At 39.7% G+C, this 24,165-nt stretch overlaps 1 protein-coding gene across 3 annotated transcripts in view; it reads left to right on the top strand.

Moving 5' to 3' along the window:
- The window catches only part of IL1RAPL2 (interleukin 1 receptor accessory protein like 2), a 1,180,425-nt gene that overhangs the window by 1,057,408 nt on the left and 98,852 nt on the right, over window positions 1-24,165 (top strand). The window lies entirely within an intron of this gene.

Below are 24,165 nucleotides of genomic sequence, written 5' to 3' on the forward strand. Positions count from 1 at the left end.
TGGGCATGCTGCCATCACCCGCTCTGCTTGAAACACAATCCCCTTTTACACCTTAGAATTAATCATCTTGACTGACAAGGCTCTGTCCCCTCTAATTCCCCTTTGGGCCTTTAAACGCCTGAGCATGCCACCAAATAAAACTTTTGGATTTTTTTAACTGCCTTTTCAAAGGAGAAATATTCCTCTACGCCAGGTCCCATCTCCTATCTTGGCAAGAATTACAAACAAGCAGGCATGAGTAGAATGGGCCCTATAGGGCTGGGGTAGGTGGCAGGACTGTCTCTTGCCCACACCTGCAGGTGCTTGTGATGTTCATGGTGTGTACAAAGTTGAAAGTTGAAAATGTATAGAGAGCTGATGTAAGTAAACCAGGGAAATCAGTACAAATAGATTATCAGAGCAAGGAAGACCTAACTCACTCATTAGTAGCCAGAGAATAGGGCCATTCAAGTGTAAGAGTCAGGAAACAGGAGATCTGATTGAAATGGGCAAGCAGGAAAGTGAGAGGATAAAGACCTGAGGTAGAGGGCTGATGCCTACACCTAAGCTTCTGCATGGTCCCTTTAGTATAGTACAGAAATGGGCCCAATCTATGTAAAGACAGAAACAACAACACAGACTGATCAAAAAGAGTTCAAATATGTGCTCTCCCTGGGTCATGCTTCTGGCTTTTTGTTTCTTTGCAAGAAAAGTAGATTCAAGTTCATGGTCCCAGAATTCTACCTACTCCAGGCCAGAAAAAGTTTCTCAGCTGGACAAAGATTTACACAGTGTCAGCACCAAGGCAAGCTCCTTTTCAGCAATGTCCATCTGTCACCTTTCATGTCCAGTCAGCCTTTGGCATCTTGGCTGAAACTGCTCAAGAGGGTGCCATTTGTGCTGGTGATTTGATCCCACCCAGCGGTAACACTCTGATGATGACCTATCTGGCGCGTATTGACAGTGTTCTCCTATGGTACAGTAATAGATTCAAGCAAGCTTTTCCACCATACTTCTTGTTCAGAAACAAGTTCTTAGCTTAATGCCTGAGTTTTTAGCACTTCTTTTCCAGGCAGCCCTGCAGCAAGTCCCACATCGTTTATTCTCATAAAGAAATGGCAGATTTCTGTCCCAAACATCAAACCATGATTTTTTTCTTTCTTTGAGTGTGTGATTGAAGTTTGCCACATCCTCAGGAAGCTTTGCCCGAAAGACCCAGCCTAGTCTCCAACCTCCCATAATGATTCCCTTCTCTCAATACACTTTTGTCATTTTTTGGAATCATGGATTGCTTTTGTGTGTTTATTTTCAGAGTTTGAATGTACTTTCTGTAATTGGATGTCAAAATTTGTGGTCTTTGACAGGAGGGAACATGTCTAAGCTTAGCTAAGGACCCAAAGTCTCAAATACAACTTAATATAAATAGTCTTGATTGTCTAAATAGTCTCGATAGGTGAGGAAGTAGTGCAGTATAGAGGGTAAATACATCTGACAGAACTGGCTTCCCATTTGAGCTCTGCCATTTATGAGCTGTGTGATGTTCCACAAGGTAATTAATATCTTTGCAGGCTTAGGTTTCTCCATCAGAAAATGGGAATATATTAGTGTCTACTTCACAGGGTTGTATTAAAATAATTTTTGAGATAACTCAAATAAAGTGCTTGGCAGAGAGCTTGGCCCATGAGTGTTCAACACATGGCCACTAATGCTGCACTTGGTGTTTATTCAGGCTAATTGCCTGAACAACTGAATTCCTGTGTCTGCAGTCAGTGGCACAGGTAATCTGTAGCCTAGGCCTACTCCATCAACCCCAGGATCATTATCACAAATGCGTCACAGTCTCTAGCATAAGTTCATCTTTTTTTTTTCCTTTCCCTCCCCCGTCTAGTTCTCTCTCTTGCCCTTCTTTAATTCAACACTCCAAGACACCTTACTTCTTTCTCACTCCCACTTTTTTTTCTTCCAACCTGTCCGTCTCAGAGATTTGATTTCACCCTGGGTATCCAAGAGCTTTCCTACACTCTCTCTCTTGCTTTAATGGTGACCCTGGGGTGAGGGAAGCTCTTCTATGAATTCAGAGCTGCTTAGCACTCCAGAGTGAAAGCATGACTATATTATATGAAGTTGAAATTAGACCACAGCTATGTCTGGAAGGATGTGTGTGCATATGCCATTGTCTGTCCAGGTTTGTGTGCATTGGTTTATCAGTGATTTTGTGAGGCTTTGTCCAACTGTTCAAATCTTGAGGCTTTGCATCCTGTGAAGAGGGGCTAGATTAGGAAAGGCAAAGAATTATAATTATACTCTTATTCTTAATGATTGTAATCATAATTAGCAGTATTTGTCAGCTTTGCTTTTCATGGCTATTCATTTTAAGATCCATTTAAGGACATTATCATCTCATTTTTGCAAAGGGTCATCAAATCATTTTTATTCTTTTGCAAGAGGGCAGACTGCTACTGGCCAAGTCATGTTCACTTCATATCAATCACCAAGCACCTAATTTGCACATAACCAGGTCCTGTGACCGGAGAAGGCAATGGCACCCCACTCCAGTACTCTTGCCTGGAAAATCCCATGGATGGAGGAGCCTGGTAGGCTGCAGTCCATGGGGTCGCTAAGAGTTGGACACGACTGAATGACTTCACTTTCACTTTTCACTTTCATGGATTGGAGAAGGCAATGGCAACCCACTCCAGTGTTCTTGCCTGGAGAATCCCAGGGATGGTGGAGCCTGGTGGGCTGCCATCTATGGGGTCGCACAGAGTCAGACACTACTGAAGCAACTTAGCAGCAGCAGGTCCTGTGAGAGACACAGAAATGAGTGAGACAAAACCCCTATCCTCAAAAGATCTTGGTTAGTAAAATATGGATAAACATGGACTTTATAGTTAGTAAAAATGTATTTTCATAATTAGGTCAAAGGCCTCTAAAAGACCCCTGAATCTAGCCCACTCTACCTTCCCATTACAACAGTGAAAATGTGCCTCTCAGGGAATGTAAGTGACAGATAGCCTTAGTTGCCTGTGCTCTGAACTACCAGTGTTAGGAACCACACCTCCCTCAGGCTGCCCCAGCCGGTGACTGAGCATAGCAAGGACACTAAAGCAGACCTGTTCTAAGAGCTGCAGAATTCCTCAGATGCATGACTTCAGCTTAAAGATTCCCTATTGGCTTTGCTGAAATTTTCTTAGAATTACTCTGTAATTTTAAATTCTTATTAACTAACCCTCCTCCCCACCCTCCCTCCTCCACAAGGGTCAGAACTAGATCCCAGTCTATTGGCTCTCCCAGCCTTCTTTATCTTCTATTTTTCCTCTCAGGTCACTCCCTCCCCCATTGAAGGTCTGGCATGTCTCATCCTGCCATGGCATCTACTTCTCAGAGGATTTGAACCAACCTATCCCACAGCTCTGTCAGCTGACTTTATAAGTGGCTAGGTCACAAGCTAGACCGAATGAACATTCTCGTGCTTCAGCAGCATAGCATAAAAGAAAAAGAACATAAACTGTTTTTCACTCGACTTATTGGATCCTGGTGCCATATCTATGAAATAGGGCTCTTAAAACTACCTTGCACTGTTGTTGGGGAGAATCACGAACACAGAATCCTTGTCATGTGGTAAACACTTAATACCTTCATTCATATTAATGAGAAAACTTTCCTGCTAATGATAGATCTTATGTGGCAGCTTTGTAAATGAATGACAACCCTTTCTCATTATTGTTGTTTACTCGCTAAGTCATGTTCAACTCTTCGCGACCCCATGGACTGCAGTGCGGCGGCTTCTCTGTCTTTCACTATCTCCTGGAGTTTGCTCAAACTCATGTTCATTTAGTGACGCTATCAAACCATCTCATCCTCTGCCGCTCCCTTCTCCTCCTGCCCTCAATCTTTTCCAACATCAGGGTCTTTTCCAATGAGTTGGCTCTTCACATCAGGTGGCCAAAGTTTGGAGCTTCAGCTTCAGCATCAGTCCTTCCAATGAATACTCAGTGTTGATTTCCTTTAGGATTGACTGGTTTGATCTCCTTGCAGTCTGAGGGACTCTCAAGAGTATTCTTCATTAGGAAAAAAATAACTAGTCTTCAACGGAGAATCTGAAATTTTTCTGGCGTTTGGGATTCTGCTCTTTGGGGTTTTCTAGTAGATATGGAGAGAGGTAGAAAATGTCCAGGATGGGGGGTCTGGGCTTGTGGAAACTATCTATGACCTAAAATGCTGGGAACTTGTCCTGATTACTTCATGGAGGTTACCTCAGGCTGGGAGGGAACAAAAAGAGAACAAAAAGTTAAAAAAATAATGAAAAGCAAGAAAGTAAATTCAAGTTCTAAGATGTAAATTGATAATCAGATGTGCAGATATGGATATGTTTAACTATCCTCAACAATTTCATCAGGTCTGTGATACTTCAGGGAATATGTAAAGCGGTGAAGAGCTCTCTGCAGGAAGAAAGGAGAAGGAGAAAGGGCAAATTCTGACCTCCTCAGGATTGCATCTCTCCAACCGTGTAGCATTCGCTGGACTGAGGGTAAAGCTGTTAGGTGTTTAACATATATGGCACCTTGGTATTAGTGTATTCTCTTTCCCAAGCCAACAAAATACAACTGTGATCATTCCTTTGGCAAAAGGCATGGGCAAGCTGGTTACCAAGTTCCTGTACTTGCCTAAGTGTGGGGAACTCCTGTGAATTCAGGGAAAGGGTCAGGGAAAACATAACAGAGTGAGGCTTACAGTGCAATCAATCCCCAAGTACGCGTGGTCTCAGTGCTTCAGGCTCAGTTGCTTCAGGCCTGTCTGACTCTTTGCAACTCCATAGACTGTAGCCCACTAGGCTCCTCTGTCTGTGGGATTCTCCAGGCAGGACTATTGGAGTGGGTTGCCATACCCTCCTCCAGGGGATCTTCCCAACCCAGGGATCCAACCCACGTCTCATGACTCCTGCATTGGCAGGCAAGTTCTTTACCACATTGAAAGCCCAAAGTGTTAGTTGCTCAGTGGTGTCCTACTCTTTGTGACCCTGTGGACTGCAGCGTGCCAGGCTTCTCTGTCCATTATATTCTCCAAGTAAAAAACGAGTGGGTTGCCATGCCCTACTCCAGGGGATTTTCCTGACCCAGGGATTGCATCTGCATCTCCCACGTCTCCTGCATTGAAAATGCATTCTTTACTGTCTGAGCCACCAGGGAAACCCTAGGCTGAAGGCAAAACAGAATACAGAACACCTAGTAGCAGTGGTGGGTGAGAAATGTCAGTAGGTTATTTAAATAAAGCTAGGATTAAAGCCTTCACATTTCAAAAGTATCATTTTTCTGAGTTACTGGTAGATGATAGTTACAACTGACAGACCCAATACACAACTGGGGGTAGCATTCATTTTTAGCTCTCTGCTTTCCACCCATTTTTGTTTCCAGATTTTCTAAAAAATTGTTAAGATTTAGGCAATAGATTTCCACAATGGGGTGGCCTCTATCCACTAGCATTAGTCTGCCAGTAATATTTACTGAGGGCCCAATTCTGTTTCCCAGAATTCCTTAATTGAACTAATTCCTCTACCAAGCATCAGTCAAGTGATGAGACAAAGAGAGAGGATTCTAATAATGACCGTAAGGCAATAAAGGATCCTAATGAGCCATTTAAATTGTCAAGTAAAGATTAAATTAAATGATGTTTGCTATAGTTTTCATAGTTAGTCTATTTGGTCCCTTTCCAATTCCTTGATAAAACAATCAGTGGTTCTGGCATAGTGTCTCTGAATGACTCTCAGTTAACCAGAGTCTTTGATTAACCAGAGTGACTCATGTTGCTTCCAGTACTAAATTACAGTCATTAGGAACTTGAAAACATATTAGCCAGGCTTAAATCACTACATAGGTAACTTACCAACAAATACTTGAGTTGAGTGCATACAAGTGTAGCCAGAAACTGGAAAGAGAGGTAGTGGCCAAACTTGGGGGGATATAGGAAATCTGCCTGAGGGTAGAAATGGAAGTATTCAAGGAATTGGGCAGTGCAACTTGGCCCTTTGTGAACTCCAGAGGAGCATTTCTCTCATCTCATAGGGGAAAGGGCATATGCTCCTTCTGTAATTTTTCCACAAGACCAGAGATCAGAGAACAGGCAGCAGAAAGTACATGACCTATAGGGGTAGAACTTGGCACCGTCTTCCCATGGAGATAAGGAAAGATATCTTGAGTCTTCTCAGGTCTTCCTACCCTTCAAATACGAAGGAGGAGGAGAGAGAGCAGGGACAAGCATGCAGAACTTTGGTAGAGAAGCAACATCCTGGGTAAGGCAGACTATAACATAGGGTCCTGACTGCAACAAGAGCTATCCTCCCTTAGTGGTGTAAGTCAGGAGACTAAGCCAGGATTTCTTTTTTTTTTTTTTTTTTTTTAATGATTTTTAAAAATTAATTATTTATTTTTGGCTGTGCTGAGTCTTCATTGCCGTGCAGGCTTTTCTCTTGTTGAGGAGCATGGGCTCTAGGGCACAGTCTCAGTAGCTGTGGTGCACAGGGTTAGTTGCTCTGCAGCATGTGGGATCTTTCAGGACCAGGGATAGAACCTATGTCTCCTGCATTTGCAGGCAAATTCTTTACTACGAGCCCCAGGGACGCCCTAAGCCAGGATTTATTAACTTCACACACTCTTGACATATTGGGCTCAGTATTTCTTTGCTGTGAGGGGCCATATTGTACACTGGAGGATGTTGAGCAGCATCTTCAACCTCGATCTCCTGGATTCCAGTGACAACCAAAAACAATCCCAGACTGCCAAATATCCCCTGAGAGGCAAAACTCCCCCCCTAGTGGAGAGTCACTGGTTTATAGTATCATTTTGAGGGGTACCTCATTGTGATGGAGGGCATCGTCAGTCTCACAGGGTGGCTGAGTTCCAGCTATTACTCTATTAGAGGATGAGGCCAGAGTTCCTTATGTATTTTTGTTAGTTAGTGACCAGTGTTACTGGGACTCAAATTCAATTTTTACTAAGTCAAACTGATGGAGCATGCAGAAAATGCCTCCTATTTGTTGAAAAATATGACATTTTCCCCAAATCTTCTCTTTATAAAAATTAAAACACTGTACTGCCTTTAAAGAAAGATAACATTTTACCCTGAATTCAGGGTAACCTTTGCCAACCTTGCCAACCTCTTCTCTAAACAGCAGCACATTTCTACATTCACTTGGTACAGATTATGAATTTCCAAGGTTGCCTGTTCCCACATAACAGAATAAAGCAAAAAGCTCACCTGAAATCAGGTTACAATCTTAACCTCTTTAGTATGTAACATCCCTAAATTCTAGGAGGGGCTCAGGGGCCCAGCTTCCAAGTAAAGAGACAAACCACCAAGATTTTTCATATGGCATAATATATGATTAGGTTGGTAAATTATATTGCCTTAGAAACAATTTCTAAAACTTCCATGTGAATTGCAGGCATGAGGTAGCAGTTCATAGTTGTATTACTATATTTTATGGGTCAAATCCTTCTAAAATTGGCTATGACTTTATCAACCCTCTGACAGTACTTTTCCCTTAGGTTTGGGGAAAGTATTATTTTATCATTTGAAGGTCTGAAGAATTTTTCCTCTGTCATTAGCTCTATTGGGTTACTGAGGAAAAATAGGAAAGGTGGGTTCAGAGTTCAGGAGCATAACCCTTGCCTGAGGCTATGTGAGTTAGTAAAACTCCTTATGTCTGTGGCACTTTGAGTAATTTTTCCTTTTATGTAACTACACAATTTACCCATGAACACAGTGCGGGTGGGGAGGAAAGGTTGATATCTGTCCACAGCAGAAATAATTTTTCTGCACAGTTCAACGCCTTAGAGAAATACTGTTTTTTAGATTAAGTAAGATTTTCCACTGGCATTTGTCATCGAGAAAAGGAAAAGAGGCTAATTTTTAAAATATTCTTGGCCTTAGGAGCAGAGGCGGATATATGCTGTTTTTTTATTTTTTAAAGTTAGAGCTTTAATTGTATGATTATTTGGCATGAAAGAGAGCAAGATTGTTTTTCTTATTATAAAGCCATCCCAGAGCATAGATGATAAACAGCAGGAAAATAAACTGCAGAAGAGAAAACCAAGGGGAATTGAGATTGTTCAGCTCATAGAAAAGCTGGCTAAGAGGTGATTTAGTAATTATCTTCTAGGATCTGAAGGGCAGTCATTAGGACCAGATGCTTTCCATCTGCAGTGAGGGTGGAGCCAAAGGAAATGACACTATAGCATGAGAAAGAATTTACTGGCAGTGAAGGCTGTCAAACAGAATACATTACTGTGGAGGTCATGAAATTACCTCTGGGCTCTTTTACATTTTGGTTTCAAGCAGCATCTTTCTCCCTTGTCTGAGATTATTGAGGTAAGGTTTTACTTGAAGATCAGGGGAATGGACAAAATGTTATTTCAAGATTTTTCTTAAGTTCTGTGATTCTATGAAGTCTGTATCTTTTTTTGTTTTTGCATCATGTCCCCTAAGGTGCTGGTTTTACAATGTGCTTTTGCATTATATTTTCTCTTTATGAAGTTATAATTTCTCAGTTTTTCCCAGTTATAATACTTTTATACTCTTTTAGAATTTTGAAAAGTATGACTTTGCCTCACTTCTCTTCCTCTCTTTTTTAAATTTCTTTTCTAGTTTTGCTAATTCTCCTACATTTTAGTTGTGTGTTCACTGTCTTTTTTTTCTCTTGTGCTATTTTTAAAATTTATTTTTAAGTGGAGGATAATTGCTTTACAATATTGTGTTGGTTTCTGTCATACATCAACATGAATCAGTCATAGGTATACATATTCCCCCTCCCTCTTGAACCTCCCTCTCACCTCCCACCCCATCCCACCCCCTCACAGCACTATTTACAATAGCTAGGACACGGCAGTAACCTAGATGTCCATCGACAGATGAATGGATAAAAAAGTTGTGGTACATATATAATGGAATATTACTCAGCCATCAAAATGAACACATTTGAGTCGGTTCTAATGAAATATATGAACCTAGAGCCTACTATACAGACTGAATTAAGTCAGAAAGAGAAAAATGAATATCATATATTATTGCATGTGTATGGAATCTAGAAAGACGGTACTGATGAACCTATCTGTAGGACAGCAACAGAGATGCAGACATAGAGATCAGACTTGTGTGTTCACTCTCTTGAGAAGAGCTCTGAAATGCATGTGTGGCTTTGCATATCATTTAACACATTGAGTGTTTGAGGTCAAATTAATAGCTAATTATTTTTATAATTTCAGTATATGATGCAATATGAAAGAATGTAATCTCATACAATAATAATCAGGGTAATCCACTATCTTTTCACTTGGGCTTCAATGAGTATATGTCTTTGGAGCCATATTTGCTGTTTCCACTTTTAAAAAAATCATTTAGTTCAATCATTCTAAGATGGGATAAGAGGCTAGAATTAGAGAAACTGTCAATCCACTTAATAGTCAACTTTAGATAAAAAATTTTTATTTGATTGCCTGAATCTTTCTTTGTACTAGGTTGTGTTGGGGAAATGTAGGCACATGGTTGTGCAATCTTAGTGAAAAGATCTCAAAATCCAATAGATTGCAATGAGAATCTTTCAAATATCAATGCTTCCTCACTGCCCATCATAATATATGTCTTAATGCATCAACTTGATGCTCAGAGTCCTCCTCAATCTTGACATGGGTCCTCTCTTTTACCTATTTACATCTTACCATGCTTATCCTAAAGTCTACTGTTTTCTTAGATGCTTTCTACCATGTAAAAACTACCAGACTCTCCATCTATATATTAATAGTTCTTTTCCTCATCTTTCTCCCATTATCATCATTGTTATCATAGGTACTATTTGTTGATTGTTAACCATGTGTTAACCACTGTGTTAAAGCTTCAAATTTATCATCCTGCTTAGTATTTACAAAAACACTACAAGGTAGATATTATTGTTTAGAGCTCATTTCTAAAAGTGCCTCTTCTAGGAGACCTCCTTTAATGAATTGAATCATAGTAATGCCCCCGTCTCAGAATTTATACCAATTATTTTTACCATTTATTAAGGAACTAAATCTTATTTAACAGTCTCACATGTAAATATTGTTGTGTTCAGTTGCTAAGTTGTGTCTTTTTCCAACCCCATGAACTGCAGCACACCAGGCTTCCCCACCTTCATTATCTCACGGAATTTGCTCAAATCCATGATCACTGAGTCAGTGATGCTATTCAACCATCTCATTCTTTGCCGCCCTCTTCTCCTCCCATCTTCAATCTTTCCCAGCATCAGGATCTTTTCCAGTGAGTCGGCTCTTCACATCAGATGGTCAAAGTATTGGAATTTCAGCCCCAGCAACAGTCCTTCCAATGAATATTCAGGGTTGAATTACTTTAGGATTGACCAGTTTGATCTCTGTGCAGTCCAAGGGACTCTCAATAGTTTTCTCCAGTACCACAATTCAAAAGCATCAATTCTTCAGCACTCAGCCTTCTTTATGGGCCAACTCTCGCATCTGTACATGACTCCTGGAAAAAATTGTTTCCTGATAAAACTGTAAGCTCACTGAAGGGGAAAAACTGTGATTTATACAATTTTATGCCACTATAGTGTAAAATACATGGTAGGCCCACAATAAATACAGTACTCTAAGAGTGGAAAGGAAAGGCGGGAGGAAGGAAGGGAGCAAAGGATAGGATGGTAAAGATTTAGTGAAGTTGTATCCTGTGGCACCAATTGTGGACTATCACTTCATTAACAAATATTTATTGGAAATCCGATATATACCCAATACTATGCTGTGATCTGGCTTCCCTGATAGCTCAGTTGGTAAAGAATCCGCCTGCAATGCAGGAGACCCTGGTTTGATTCCTGGGTCAGGAAGATCCGCTGGAGACAGGATAGGCTACCCACTCCAGCGTGCTTGGGCTTCCCTTGTAGCTCAGCTGGTAAAGAATCCGCCTGCAATGCAGAAGACCTAGGTTCGATCCCTGGGTTGGGAAGATGTCCTGGAGAAGGGGAAGGCTGCCCATTCCAGTATTCTGGCCTGGAGAATTCCATGGACTGTATAGTCTATGGGGTCACAGAGAGTCGGACACTACTGGGTGACTTTTACTTTCACTTTCATGCTGTGATCTATGATGGAATAAAAGAGAAGGGGAAATTTTACCAATACTGACAATATTGATGTGAAGACAACAATAAATGCAAAGTTATAGAGGACAATATAATAAAGCTCAGTAAACAAAGTAAGAGCCAAACCAACCAAAAGACTCGATACCAACATGGTGCTGAACTGAGTAGTACCGTATAGTACTGAAATAGGGAAATAATACCTTTGGGTCCCAAGGAAAAAAAGTCCTTTTGGATTTTAGTTTTCTTGAACAATTTGGATTTCCTCTTTTTTTCTTATGCCTGGAATTTAAAAAGTACATGAGAAGGTGAAAACAATAGAATAATAGAAATAATTTGTCATACTCAAAAGCAGAGCCTCTACCCACTGTTGGCAAAGTAATGGCATATCACAGATGTAGTATAAAGCAGAACATTTTTGAAACCCAATGAGTTTTTGAATCTAGGCAGAGATTCACTCCATATCTGATATAAAAATGATTTATTATGCATCTCCAGCTATATATGGGTCATTTTCTTTTCCTCCCTCCTTCCATTCCTTCTTCCTTCCTTCCTTTTCACTAAGAATTTTTTTTTAATTTTTTATTAAAGGATAATTGCTTCACAGAATTTTGCTGTTTTTTGTCAAACCACAACATGAATCAGCCATAGGTATACATATATCCCCATCCCTTTTGAAACTCCCGCCCATCTCCCTTCCCATCCCACCCCTCTAGGTTGATACAGAGCCCCTGTTTGAGTCTCTTGAGCCATACAGCAAATTCCTGTTGGCTATCTTTTAATGAGGTAGACATGCTCTTATCTGCCCCCCAAAAGTAGAGCAATTTAAAAACTTTAAAAAATATTATCCCTTCCTCACATTCAAATAAGTATTATCCATGTAAAATTTATCTTGAGGTTATGTCTTCAGAATTTTTCAAGGTAAATAATGACTTTCCTCTGAGATTAAATGTTTTATTTGAATAGAACAAGGCCATCCAGCACATTGTAGGTATATATGTGTTTGCATGTGCATGTACTTCAGGAAATGAGTCAGGAGGCTGAATAGCAATCTCCTTTATAAATTTGGGGGCCTTATTTTTTAATTCCCATAATATGTGTATATAATATCTGTGTACACACACACACACATAGACACACAGTCCTTATGTGAGAGGATTGGAGGGCTACAATTAATATCCTTCAAATGTGTCCAACAAGATCCAGGGATGAAAAAGAAGCCACATAAATGTGGAAAGCAAGTCCTAGAGATTCCAGTGCCTTGGCTGTGAGTTAGTCATCCTTTGACCTTTGAGGTGATGGCTGAAGCTGGATGCTTAAATCTTTTGAACTTTTCACTCCAAAAGAGATTTGTGAACTCTTGTCTATATCTCTAGAGGTCAGTGGAAAACAGAAATTTGGTCTCCTTCTCCCCTACCCAAATGGGAAAGCAAGAATTATTCCTTCAGGCCAACAATTCTCTAGGTCAACAATTCACAGGCTCAAATTCCACTTTTCTTTTACCTCCTGTAATCTCTTCCCTTAGCTTATGAGACATGAAAATTTAAACCTGTAATGAAGAGGACTTTTTCTTTGATATTTTGAATGGAGTTTATATTCAATAGGGCTTCCCCAGTGGCTCAGCAGTAAAGAATCTGTCTGCAATACAGGAGACACAGGAGACATGGGTTCAATTCCTGGGTGAGGAAGATAACCTGGAGGAGGAAATGGCAACCCACTCCAGTGCTCTTGCCTGGGAAATCCCATGGACAGAGGAGCCTGGCGGGCTACAGTCCATGGGGTCACAAAGAGTCAGACACAACTGAGCAACTGAGCATGCCCATGTGCATATTCAATACCCAGTATTAAGGTGGAGTACATCTATATTAATTTAAGGAGGAACTGATAAGTGGTTTGTCTTAGAAACTATTTTAAAAGGTAATTTTCAATACAAGGTGCTCTCATTTTAGACTCCATATCAAAATACTACTCCATTAATTGCTTAAGAATCCATAACCTTTGAGTACTGCTCATTGGCTTTTTAAAGTCAACCTGAAATAGAAAAGCACTTCAAGTTTACCAGTCAAAAGCTAACTTTTAAAGTATTCTATAGTTTTAACTTAAAGCGTAAAGAGTAACATTTTATCTTATATTAGTAAAAATTAACATTTTTCACTTATTAGTGTACATATGTCACTTGCTTCATGACCAGCGTTTATTACCCTTTAAGTTCTATGCATAACCATTCACCAAATACTGCTGCTCTGGTTTCTTTAAGGAAACGGTCTGTGCTATGCTATGGTATGTTGACATCTTGCTGCTTGACAAATAGGTTTATAAGGAATTAGAACTGTGAGTGTTCATAATGCCTTTGTATAATGAGATGAGGAGTCCGTGTAAATGTTATTCGCTGTGAAACAGTTACTCGCTGTTAAAACTGGTCAACACTATGTCTAAAGCTTCTGTGGTTTGTCTGTATGATGTCACTTTACAAAGAATAAATTAAAGTGAAAACAAAAAAAATAAATAAATAAAAGGTAATTTTCAACTATTTTGAGTAATAATATTTCCTTACTAAACAATTGAAAAGCCCTAGCTTTCCTTTCTGATCTTCTTTCATTGCTTGTGTACCAATATCTATTCTCAAGCAGACTAAAGGCTTCTTATTTTGGCTTTTTATTTTGTTTGTTCTTCTGCAAATAAGATTCATTTCAATACCAAAACCCAAGGCCGTGTTTCTGGTATTTATTGACTTTCCACTTTAGAATATTTTCTTTTCAGAATGTGCTACTGTGGCTCTCAGAAACACACCAACTTGTTTTACTGTCATCAGAATTTGAAAGAAAACCAATTTGGACAGTCCATGAGACCTAGGTACAGGTCACTTTTTATTTGAACTCCTACTTCCTATCCTGCCCACCAAACCTCTAGACAGACAATCACTGGAGTAGAGGGTGAACAGAAGCCCCAAGGAAATGCAGATTAAAGCAATTTCTGACATGATAGAAAACTCTCATGTTGCTTTGAGAGTGAAGCTTTTTATGTTAGAGCCTGACTTCCTTTCATTTGAATTTTATTTGCATGTTTCCCACTGCTGCAAGCCCAACATAAGGAAAGTAACATTATGTCATACCCCTAATCTATTGAGCCAGAGATTCTGTTCCTAACAAGTGTCCAAGTATCACTTTTCTGTACTGAGGACAAACATGTATTGTGGGCTCTAAGCCAGGAGCCTGTCACCAAGCACCAATATTTGGTCTGTCATAGTTAAAACTTGTGGGACATCCCATCTGACCTGCCATATTATATTCTATCCCATCTCATTCCAACCTATCCTGTTCAGTTTACATATATAATTTCTTTAATTACAAAATAAGCATTTTTCTTCTAATTTTGAAATTATCTTCTTTATTACTTTGTGACTTTTGACTTGTTGGACTTCATTATACTGTCCAGGCCATGTTGCTCGTATGTTCCAATGGACATGTTTGGCTGTACAATGTTGTAAATAGGCTGATCCTATTTCCCAACTATCTGTATTACTTCAATGTCAGGGTACAAAATAGGATACATATTTGATGGAGATAATCCATTTACCAGCCATAAACCTAGGTCTTTGAAAAAACATGAATCAAACAATAGAATATATAGCAATGAGATCATTCTTTTCTGATATTACTTCTTCAGACAACTATATTTTGTTGATTAAGGAGTTAGATCATTGGTATCAACATGGCACATATGTCAGAAGATTTTCCTCATCATTGTAATTATCAGATTATTGTCTGAGTTGAAATATTGGGAGAATGACCTATGTCTTTAATATTTTTGTCTTCATTTTTCCACTTTTTGTTGTTGTGGAAAGGAGAAGGTAAAGAGAGAAGAAAGTAGCAAGTGACCTGTGCACTTATGTGTCCCCATTATCTGTTACTTTGTTTTGGGGTGGAGAATAGACAGCTGGGAGAAAAAGAATCACCATACCTTAGTAGCAAGTCTTCAAATGTCAATCTATTTTTCTATTATTATTCAACAGAAGACAAAAGGAAAAAACATATTAAGTACCTGTTTTGTACAAAGCACTTCATCAAGTGCTCTGGGAGGCCCAAAATGACTAGGACATGGATATACGTCCTCAAACAGTGTCCAATGGTTATCTCATTTTTTTGTTTGTTTTGTTTTGTCTCCCTGAAAGGTGGAAACCATAAGACCTAAACCATCACTCTTTGGGGTCTCTGTCAATAAGTGGTATCTTGTTTTCTATTGGCTTTTGTGGTGATACCTTTTCTCATGAGGTCTTTAGTTGTTTCCTCTCCTTTCACCGGGTACATATTTGAAAGATCTTACAAAGGATATCACCAATTCCTCTGTCTCTCAAACAAGCAATCCTGGATTTAACTTCCAAGAGCCACATTCTCTGTTCTAATCACTATTAAAAATGTTGCTTATTCTACATCTGACTTGCCTCAGACTCATGGATCACATAAAGGTTATACCTGCTGTTGCTGTATGTGCTCAGTCGTGTACATGAATCATGAGTTGTGCTTTGTGACCCTATGAACTCTAACCTGCCAGGCTCCTCTGTCCATAAGATTCTCCAGGCAAGAATGCTGGAGCAGGTTGCCATTTCCTCCTCCAGCAGATCTTACCGACTTCCCATTAATATCCTTAACCGTGAAAAACAATTTTACATTTTTCAACACTTGCAAATTCCTGCTCATTTATAGGCCTTGCAGAATTTGCTGTCACCTCTATTACTGCTACTACACACAGACACACACACACACAAACACTATTCTTGATAAGAGCATCAAGATAAGTGGTTGTGATATGATGATACTATCCATGATGTCAACCTCAAAAAGTTAAACCCATCCATATATATTTCTATCTGTCCTTAATTTATAATGAGTCCATCATTTAGGAATTTAAATTCTCCTTGAACCTAATTATATTTTGAGCCAGCCCTATATCTTGGTATAACAAGCTGTATGTGTCTACTAACCACTGTGGGAAGTGTAAGTGTTCTATTTAATTTTCCAAAAATTGTTTATAAAGCTGTTCTTTTCTTTTGAGTTGTCTTAGGTTATTTGGTCTCCAATTTTTGTGTTTTCTCCTCCATCCTTGTCATGATATTATAAATATCTGCCTTAATCAGAGCTATACTATCTTGTACTTAAGAGGTATGCCTTACTTTGTTTCCAGCTTCTAGTAGACTTCACTTTGTAATGATTTACTAAAAGATTTAAGTCATCATCATCATTCTAAAGGTAGAGTAGGGATCTATTATGTTTTAGTAGCTTAAAACTAAGCCACTTACCTTCATTAAGCAATAAAAGGGATTTTCTAGAATCTACTAAAACAGATGTAAATCCAATTAATAAGATTATAACTTGCTTGACTAAGGAGACCTTAGAGTATAATACTATTAGCCTATGTAAACAATTAATGAGATAATAATACATAAGACCCACTCTTCTCCCAGAAAGCTACATGGGCTAAGAATTCAGAGAGGAATCCACTCCAGATAAAATGTGAAGTAAGTAAGTAAATATGTAGGTAAGGAAGATAGATTAAGTAAGTAAAGTGAGTAAATATATTAATATACACACACACACACACATATATATACTAAGTTGCTTCAATCATATTCAACTCGTTGTGACTCTATGGTCGAACCCAGGGATTGAACCTATGTCTCCTGCATTGGCAGGAGGGTTCTTTACAACTAGGGCCACCAGGGAAGCCCCATGGGGCTTTAAAGTGAACAACAGGCTTCCCCGGTGGTCCCTATGGTAAAGAATCCACCTGCAATGCTGAAGACCTTGCTTCAATCCCTGGGTCGGGAAGATCCTCTGGAGAAGGAAATGGCAAACCACTCCAGTCTTCTTGCCTGGAGAATCCCATGGACAGAGGAGCCTGGTAGGCTACAGTCAATGGGGTCACAAAGAGTCAGGCATGACTGAGTATGCACAGCAGCAGCATGTATAACCTATATGTTAGCCATAACAAAGAAGGAAATCTTGTCATTTAAAACAGCATGGATGAACCGAGAGGGCATTATGCTAAATTAAATAAGCAGAATAGAGAAAGACTATAAGCAAGGTGAAAAGACAGCCTTCAGAATGGGAGGAAATAATAGCAACTGAAGCAACTGATGAAGAAGTAATCTCAAAAATATACAAGCAACTCCTGCAGCTCAATTCCAGAAAAATAAATGACCCAATCAAAAAATGGGCCAAAGAACTAAACAGAGATTTCCCCAAAGAAGACATACAGATGGCTAACAAACACATGAAAAGATGCTCAACATCACTTATTATCAGAGAAATACAAATCAAAACCACAATGAGGTACCATCTCACACTGGTCAGAACAGCTGTGATCCAAAAGTCTACAAACAATAAATGCTGGAGAGGGTGTGGAGAAAAGGGAACCCTTTTACACTGTTGGTGGGAATGCAAACTAGTACAGCCACTATGGAGAACAGTGTGGAGATTCCTTACAAAACTGGAAATAGAACTGCCATACAACCCAGCAGTCCCACTGCTGGGCATACACACCGAGGAAACTAGAATTGAAAGAAACACGTGTACCCCAATGTTCATCGCAGCACAGTTTATAATAGCCAGGACATGGAAGCAACCTAGATGTCCATCAGCAGATGAATGGATAAGAAAGCTGTGTACATATACACAATGGGATATTACTCAGCCATTGGAGTAACAGGCAAATTTGGCCTTAGAGTACAGAATGAAGCAAGGCAAAGGCTAATAGAGTTCTGCCAAGAGAACGCATTGGTCATATCAAACACCCTCTTCCAACAACACAAGAGAAGACTCTACACATGAACATCACCAGATGGTCGACACTGAAATCAGATTGATTATATTCTTTGCAGCCAAAAATGGAGAAGCTCTATACAGTTAGCAAAAACAAGACCAGGAGCTGACTGTGGCTTGGATCATGATTCAAGCCAAATTCAGACTGAAATTGAAGAAAGTGGAGAAAACCACTAGACCACTCAGGTATGATCTAAATCAAATCCATTATGACTATACAGTGGAAGTGAGAAACAGATTTAAGGGACTAGATCTAATAGACAGAGTGCCTGATGGAGGTTCGTGACATTGTACAGGAGACGGGAATCAAGACCATCCCCAAGAAAAAGATATGCAAGAAAGCAAAATGGCTGTCTGAGGAGGCCTTACAAATAGCTGTGAAAAGAAGGGATGTGAAAAGCAAAGGAGAAAAGGAAAGATATACCCATTTAAATGCAGATTTCCAAAGAATAGCAAGGAGAGAGAAGAAAGCCTTCCTCAGCGATCAATGCAAAGAAACAGAGGAAAACAATAGAAAGGGAAAGACTAGAGATCTCTTCAAGAAAATTAGAGATACCAAGGGAACATTTCATGCAAAGATGGGCTCGATAAAGGACAGAAATGGTACGGACCTAACAGAAGCAGAAGATATTAAGAAGAGGTGGCAAGAATACACAGAAGAACTGTACAAAAAAAGATCTTCATGACCCAGATAATCACGATGATGCAATCACTCACCTAGAGCCAGATATTCTGGAATGTGAAGTCAAGTGGGCCTTAGGAAGCATCACTATGAACAAAGTTAGTGGAGGTGATGGAATTCCAGTTGAGCTTTTTCATATCCTAAAAGATGATGCTGTGAAAGTGCTGCACTCTGTATGCCATCAAATTTGGAAAACTCCGCAGTGGCCACGGGACTGGAAAAGGTCAGTTTCGTTCCAATCCCAAAGAAAGGCAATGCCAAAGAATGCTCAAACTACCGCACGATTGTACTCATCTCACACGCTAGTAAAGTAATGCTTAAAATTCTACAGCCAGGCTTCAACAATATATAAACCGTGAACTTCCAGATGTTCAAGCTGGTTTTAGAAAAGGCAGAGGAACCAGAGATCAAATCGCCAACATCTGTTGGATCATGGAAAACGCAAGAGAGTTCCAGAAAAACATCTATTTCTGCTCTATCGACTATGCCAAAGCCTTTGACTGTGTGGATCACAATAAACTGTGGAAAATTCTGAAAGAGATGGGAATACCAGACCACCTGACCTGCCTCTTGAGAAACCTATATGCAGGTCAGGAAGCAACAGTTAGAACTGGACATGGGACAACAGATTGGTTCCAAATAGGAAAAGGAGTACGTCAAGGCTGTATATTGTCACCCTGCTTATTTAATTATATGCAGAGTACATCATGAGAAACGCTTGGCTGGAGTAAGCACAAGCTGGAATCAAGATTGCTGGGAGAAATATCAATAACCTCAGATATGCAGATGACACCACCCTTATGGCAGAAAGTGAAGAAGAACTAAAGAGCCTCTTGATGAAAGTGAAAGATGAGAGTGAAAAAGTTGGCTTAAAGCTCAACATTCGGAAAACTAAGATATGGCATCTGGTCCCATCACTTCATGGCAAATAGATGGGGAAACAGTGGAAACAGTGTCAGACTTTATTTTTGGGGGCTCCAAAATCACTGCAGATGGTGATTGCAGCCAAGAAATTAAAAGACACTTACTCCTTGGAAGGAAAGTTATGACCAACCTAAACAGCATATTAAAAAGCAGAGACATTACTGTGTCCACAAAGTTCTGTCTAGTCAAGGCTATAGTTTTTCCAGTGATCATGTATGGATGTGAGAGTTGGACTATAAAGAAAGCTGAGCACCAAAAAATTGATGCTTTTGATCTGTGGTGTTGGAGAAGACTCTTGAGAGTCCCTTGGACTGCAAGGAGATCCAACCAGTCCATCCTAAGGGAGATCAGTCCTGGGTGTTCATTGGAAGGACTGATGTTGAAGCTGAAACTCCAATAATTTTTTCACCTGACTCAAAGAGCTGACTCTTTTGAAAAGACTCTGATGCTGGGAAGGATTGAGGGCAGGAGGAGAAGGGGACGACAGAGGATGAGATGGTTGGATGGCGTAACTGACTCGATAAACATGGGTTTGGGTGGACTCCAGGAGTTAGTGATGGACAGGTGTGCCTGTGTTCATGGGGTCATGAAGAGTTAGACATGACTGAACGACTGAACTAAATTGAAAAAGAATACATTTGAATCAGTTCTAATGAGGTGGATGAAACTGGAGCTTATTATACAGAGTGAAGTAAGACAGAAAGAAAAACACCAATACAGTATACTAACGCATATATATGGAACTTAGAAAGATGGTAATCTTTGCGACCCCGTGGACTGTAGCCCTCCAGGCTCCTCCATCCATGGGATTCTCCAGGCAAGAATACTGGAGTGGGTTGCCATTTCCTTCTCCAGGGGATCTTCTCGACCCAGGGATCGAACCCAGGTCTCCCGCATTGCAGGCAGACACTTTAACCTCTGAGCCACCAGGGAAGCCCCAATGATAACCCTATATGCAAGACAGCAAAAGAGACAGAGATGTATAGAATAGTATTTTGGACTCTGTGGGAGATGGCAAGGTGGGGATGATTTGAGAGAATAGCATTGAAACATGTATATTATCATATGTGTAACAGATCACCAGTCCAGGTTCAATGCATGAGACACGGTGCTCTGGGCTGGTGCACTGGGATGACCCAGAGGGATGGGATGGGGAGGGAGGTGGGAACAGGATTCAAGATGGGGAACACATGTATACCCATGGCTGGTTCATGTGAATGTATGGCAAAAACCACTACAATATTGTAAAGTTATTAGCCTCCAATGAAAATAAAAAATTTTTTTAAAGAAAAAAAATGCTTAAAAAAAGAGAAAGACAAATACTATATGGTATCACAAATATGTGGAAACTGAAAAATAAACAGGCGTTTTCATAGAAAAAGAATGTAGAATGCTGGTCTATAGGGGCTGTAAGATAGATCAAAGGGTATAAACTTTCAGTCATAAAGATGAGTAAGTTCTCTTAATGTACAGCATGGTGTCTGTAGTTAATAATATGGTATTGTATACTTGAAATATGCTTAGAGTAGAACTTAAGCATTTCATCATATACACACAAAAAAGTTAACTATATGAGGTGATGAATGTGTTAATTATCTTTATCTTAGTAATCATTTCACAGTGTATATGTATATCGAATCATCATGTTGTACATTTTATGTGCTAAGTCACTTCAGCCATGTCCAACTCTTTGGGACTCTATAGACCGTAGCCTGCCAGGCTCCTCTGTCCATGGGATTCTCCAGGCAAGAATACTGGAGTCGGTTGTCATGCCCTCTACCAGCAGATCTTCCTGACCCAAGGATCGAGCCTGAGTCTTTTCAGTTTCCAGCATTGGCAGGAGGGTTCTTTACCAGTAGTGCTACCTGGAAAGCCTGTTGTACACTTTAAATATATACAATTATATTTGTCAATTATTCCTCAATAAGGTAGAGGAAAAAACAGAAATGTAGAGTATTAGGCCAGTCCCAAATCTACTGAATTAGTATCTACAGTTTAACAAAATTCCCAGGTGAGTATTATATACACTAAAATCTGAGAAACAATACACATGAAACTGGTAACCATGGACTTCTTTCGGAAAAAATAAACAGGATTGGGGTAGTGGTCAACTTCTGAACTTCTTACAAGATCCATATATAATGTCTGAGTTTTTACAATGACTATTTCTTAATGTAATACTGAATTATTATATTTTTCATTTAAAATTGAAAAGTTATCCATTTGAGTTTTGTTTATTTACCTTGTCTTGAGCCCAATTTCCCTAGTATGGCTAATATACTAGTGAGATGTTGGCTACTCTAAATGTTAGTTTCAATCTCAGCATCAGCCTGTAGACAGTGGGATTATTTTTCCTGCTTGCATATCAAAAATTCTTCCAAGGATACCTATAGATCTCCCTTGTTTATAAGCAGAGATTTCATCTAGGTAGCCACTGTCAGCATGCTATCTTTTTGCAAGGTGATACCACACCTTAGGTAGAACTTTCAGAAGTTTTATTTTTAAAATCCCAGGTTTTGAGTCATTATGTTTTCCATTCTTTGGCTCCCACTGAGCTTTGTGGTGTATGGTTCACCTTATTTAATGTACAACTCATGTGACTTTTACCAACTCTGTGCAAGACAAGATACCCAGAATAAACTGGAGTTGGCCACAGCTTTTTAAAACATATCCTCAAATTCTTTGAAACTACTGCCTTGAAGAGGTGGAACCTAATCCTTCTCCATTGGAGTATGGACTGACTTTGATATCTCATTTCTAACAAATAGAATAAGACAGAAGCAGTGGTGTGTGACCCTGGAAACTAGATTATAAAAGAAGCATGGCTTCTTTCTCACTCATTCTCAGACTGCTAACTGTGGAGAAAGTTAGCTGCCATGTTGTGAAGACACTCAAGCAGCTTATGAAAAGTACTACTATGATAAGGAACTGAGAACTTCTACTAGCTGTGTGAGTGAAAAATCTTTTTTTTTTCCTTTTAAATTTTATTTTATTTTTAAACTTTACATAATTGTATTAGTTTTGCCAAATATCAAAATGAATCCGCCACAGGTATACATGTGTTCCCCATCCTGAACCCTCCTCCCTCCTCCCTCCCCACACCATCCCTCTTGAAGTGGATCCTAAAGCCTCAGTCAAGATTTCTAATGACTGCAATCTCAGCTGATACCTTGAGAGTCTGATTCTTACAAGATGATGAGCCAGAACCACCCAATTAAGCCACTCCCAAACTCCTGAACAACAAAAACTGTGAAATAATAAATGTTTGTTATTTTATTTATTTAGTTGTTGGCTGTGCTGGGTCTTCGTTGCTGTATGCAGGCTTTGTCTATGTGCAGCAAGAGGGGGCTACTCTTCCTTGTGGTGTGTGGGCTTCTCACTGCAGTGGCTTCTCTTGGTGCAGAGCACAGATTCTAGGGGGCGCATGGGCTCAGTAGTTACAGCTCGTGGTCTCCAAAGCATGGGCTCAGTAGTTGTGGCACAAGGACTTAGTTGCCTCGTGGCATGTGGAATCTTTCCGACCAGAGACTGAACTCAGGTCCCCTACATTAGCAGGTAGACTCTTAACCACTGGACCACCAGAGAAGTCCTATGTTTGTTATTTTAAACCAGTATGTTTTGAGGTAATTTTTCTAACATAGAAATCTATAATTAATAAGACATTAATAGGTTTAAACAATTAGATTATCACATCTCTCCAAAAAAAGAAAAAGCTTAGACTTTTACTGAACTGTACCTATAGATGAGGTAGTTCAAGTCATGAAGCAGAATGGATTTTCATGTGTTGACCCATGTGGAGAATAGTTGTAACCCAAGGAGCTAAGGTGGCTCAGCTGGTAAAGAATCTGCCTGCAATGCAGGAGACCCCAGTTCAATTCCTGGGTGGGGAAGGCCTCCTGGAGAAGGGATAGGCTACCTACTCCAGTATGCTTGGGCTTCCCTGGTGGCTCAGACGGTAAAGAATCCACCTGCAATGCAGGAGACCTAGGTTCAATCCCTGAGTTGGGAAGATCCCCTGGAGGAGGGCATGGCAACCCACTCCAGTATTCTTGCCTGGAGAATCTCCATGGACAGAGGAGCCTGGCGGGCTACAGTCCATAGGGCTGCAAAGATTTGGACATAACTGAGTGACTAAACACAGCACAAGGAGCTAAGTCTCAGATAAAAGGAAATTTAACAAGCCCTTATTTTGTGTGAGTGTGCTATATGTGTGTGTGTCAGTAAAAGCTTAGCCACCTTAACAGATGATGTACTATTTTTCCCCCTACCAGTTGGGAGAACAAAGCCAAACTACAAGAGAAAGCCTGTTACATTTTTATGGATGGACTTTTAAAATACTTGACCTTTTAAAAATTATACCTACCATAATACTATTTAATATAGCTTGTTTTTCTGAAAAGGACTAATAATAAGATGTTCCATTTTGACAGTTTAGAGGAGAGGACATTAATTTCACTGTAATTTGTTTACCGAGTTACTGAAATTATTGATTCACTGTCTGAGTATATGTTTATTGAGCTGAATTTATTTTTTATCTCCTTTTTGTGGTTTTCCTAAAGTGAGTTTTTCCTTCTTTGAGCAAAGATGAAGTACAAAATACAGAATTATTTTTAGTAAGTTGCCCCAGCTTAAAAGTTAAAACA

The sequence above is a fragment of the Bos grunniens genome, chromosome X, assembly GCF_055505025.1.
Source record: "Bos grunniens cultivar Pamir isolate PY7600 chromosome X, Bosgru_T2T1.0, whole genome shotgun sequence".
Lineage (NCBI taxonomy): Eukaryota > Metazoa > Chordata > Mammalia > Artiodactyla > Bovidae > Bos > Bos grunniens.